Source organism: Oculina patagonica, chromosome 4, assembly GCF_052425735.1.
Source record: "Oculina patagonica isolate OP01 chromosome 4, crgOcupat, whole genome shotgun sequence".
NCBI lineage: Eukaryota > Metazoa > Cnidaria > Anthozoa > Scleractinia > Oculinidae > Oculina > Oculina patagonica.
The window spans coordinates 48379893-48382942 of record NC_135761.1 but is presented as its reverse complement, the minus strand read 5'-3'; positions in this window follow the sequence as shown (position 1 = coordinate 48382942).

Sequence of the window (3050 nt, the reverse complement as noted above, 5' to 3'; positions counted from 1 at the left end):
AAGGCTTTTCGTCACTGTGTACAGTTTCATGTCGCTTTAGTTTATTCCTTGCTTTGAATGACATGTCACACAAATCACATTTAAATGGCCTTTCATCTCTATGGGTTTTTCTGATGTGTTGTCCCAAATTCACAGAGGTTTTAAAGAACTTTTCATAAAGGTTACACTGAAAAGGCCTTTCATCAGTGTGAGCTCTTTGATGCAGTTTAGCTTCTGCCGCAGTTTTGAAGCGCTTCTCATATTTGTCGCAGCTGAAATGTCGCTCATCACTACGAACTCTGTTGTGATTCCTAAGCATGACTGCCGTTCTAAAACCTTTTCCACACAATGTGCATTTAAAGTGTGTTTCTTTGCTGTGTGTTAGAATATGTTGTTTTATACCATGCCATAGAAAATACAGCCAATCAAAATACAGGAAAGCCGTTGTATATTCGACGGTATTCAACCCAACCTTCCCATAGTGCGCTGCGATTGTATTCTCGACGAAATTTAGTAAGCGTATTTTCTATGGCATGGTATAAAATAGTTACACAACACTTTCTCGTGGTATACTATGGAATATCCCACTTGTCACTTGTATTTTCTTGGCATACACACTCGCCTAAAGGCTCGTGTGTATACCGAGAAAATACAAGTGACTCGTGGGATATTGCATAGTATACCACTCGAAAGCGTTGCATAACTAGTATTTAAATTCTTTGCTGTCATAAAAGCACTTTTACACTGGGTGCATTTAAAAGGTCGATCTTGTTCAGTGTGTGTTTTCTCGTGTTCCTTCACATCAGCAAATCTCTTGAAACATCAGCTATACAGACACACTGCTTGTGACCATTTACCACGGCTAGGTCGCTTAACCTTTCATCAACAATTCTAGAGCTAATCCACGTCTTCAGAAGTCGGGAGGATGAGAATGAGCACTCGCCAGCAGCTCTAGTAGCAGGGCCTACAGCAAGCGGCGTACAGATAGTTTGGACTTCATGAATGAGCTTCTTTCTGGTTCTGGAACCTTTGTCACCGCCGGCTGCAACGCAGGCTACCGCCGACAGAATGTCGTCGAAACACGGTATCTCCTCCTTCCTCAACATAACTTCCAAAACACTTAGTTACAAGTCCCGGGGTAGCGACTCAGTTTCAACATCATTATTCGCTGTATAGTGCTTCAAGAGACTTGAACTCTCACTCATTCGAGACTCATAGTCATCACCAGCTTTAACCAACAAAGTTTTCATCTGGGCGTAGGAGTGACTCAGCTTCAACACCTACGACTCATAGTCGCCACAAGTAGCAGCTTTAACCAAGGGGGTCTCCATCTAGGCGTAGGAGCTGATGCTCCTCTGGTTGCAGCGCTAGTCATTAGCACTAACGATAAAATCAAGGGGCACATAATACACCCTTCTAAAGTGAATTTTTGGCAGTTTGGGGACCAGCACCAACCTCCAGTCTGGCTGGAGTCAGTGTGGAGTGCGTCGCTTTCTTGGAACCGTTGGCTGATCTTGGTTCGTAAGGAGATTTTCGATTGCAGTGCAGTTGACATCCTACAGAACCTATAATGAAACTATCTAATTTGTTTCACTTATCGCACCAATAACTGGTTAAATAGTCAAAAGGATTTAGGCATACTTTTAAAAAAAGCTCGTCACCCTTCTTGAAATTTCAAACGGAAAAACGAAGACAAATAGAAGAAGATTGAGTTTGCACAGTGAACCACTAAGAGAAATGTCTGCAAGTATGGAGTTCGTCGAGCGTGTGGGCAAATCACCCTAGCCCCCTTATTCGTGTTTTGCCATTCGGCAAGAACGACTGTGAAAAACATTAAACTGCCGCCCCGCAGCTTTGCTGAGCCTTTGTCTTCGTGAAGCGCAAATGCAAGAGTAGACGCGTTTTGTCACTTTCAATTGGTAAACTCATAAATTATCCATGTCAGCTGCAGCCCTCAAAGATCAACCCAAGCAAAAAAGTGATAGGGCCATAGCCTACCAGCCTCCACCCCCCTCCCCACCCACCCTCCACGGTCCCTGCAGTACCTGTCTTTTCGTCGTAAATTCTTCGCACGTACGAACGAAACACGCCGAAACTTGGAATAAACCTTTAAACTAGCTCCAGCTTAAAAAGAATGAAAACTGAAATATATTTGTTAGAATCGAATTAGGCATTGAACCATCCTTCTTTATTGATTGCTAAGTTTTGATCCAATTCTCCGATCTTTTGACTTTCACACTGAAGTTTTGGGTGATATCAGCCGGTAGGCACTGGGACTGTATAGGTATCGCATTTGTGCGGTTATTAGGTCAGACTCAGAGATTGAACAGTTTTAAGAGCAATATCGAGAGGTCGCTTGTTTGAGAAATCAACTGTTTGGATTATCATGTAACTTAGTGTAAACTTTAACTGTTTGGCACCTTGGCTATTAAAACAAAGCTCACCGTGACATATGAAAAATACTTGCATGTTTTTGAATAAATAAGGCTTTTGAAAACCACTTTAATACAACCAAAACAAATCAAGCTCGAGTGTCAAACAATCGATTATTTTATATTAGTTTAAGATTTTTCTGTCAGTTTAGGAAATTCCTAAGAAAAAGATTGAAGTTTTCTTTTCAAAAACGCGATTTAAAAACGGACCTTTTAGCCTGACAGAAGTTCATAAGCTATACGGTCCTATACCCGCCGGACCTAATTACCTAATAGAGTTATCTCTATGGGGCGGGGGGGGGGGGCGCTTATTAGAACACACACTCCCTTGGCTGATTTCGTACCCAGATGTGATAACGAAAAAAAATCAGCTGCATGACAGGGTGAGATGTTAGCACACAGGCTAGCTATACAATGCTAACTTGTTGTTAACGATGTCAATAACTTACATACAGCAATAAAGCTAGTGTAAATTCCTTCCTTTGCACTCTTTCTTGTTTCAAATAAATTGGTGAGAGACTTTCGCGTGACTAGCGTGACTCCAAATGCAAATGAGTTTGGTTAGTCACGCAACGTCTGGTTCTCTGACAACACGGGGATGACTGGGGACGAGTCTGGCGGATGGGCGGAAATGTCTTT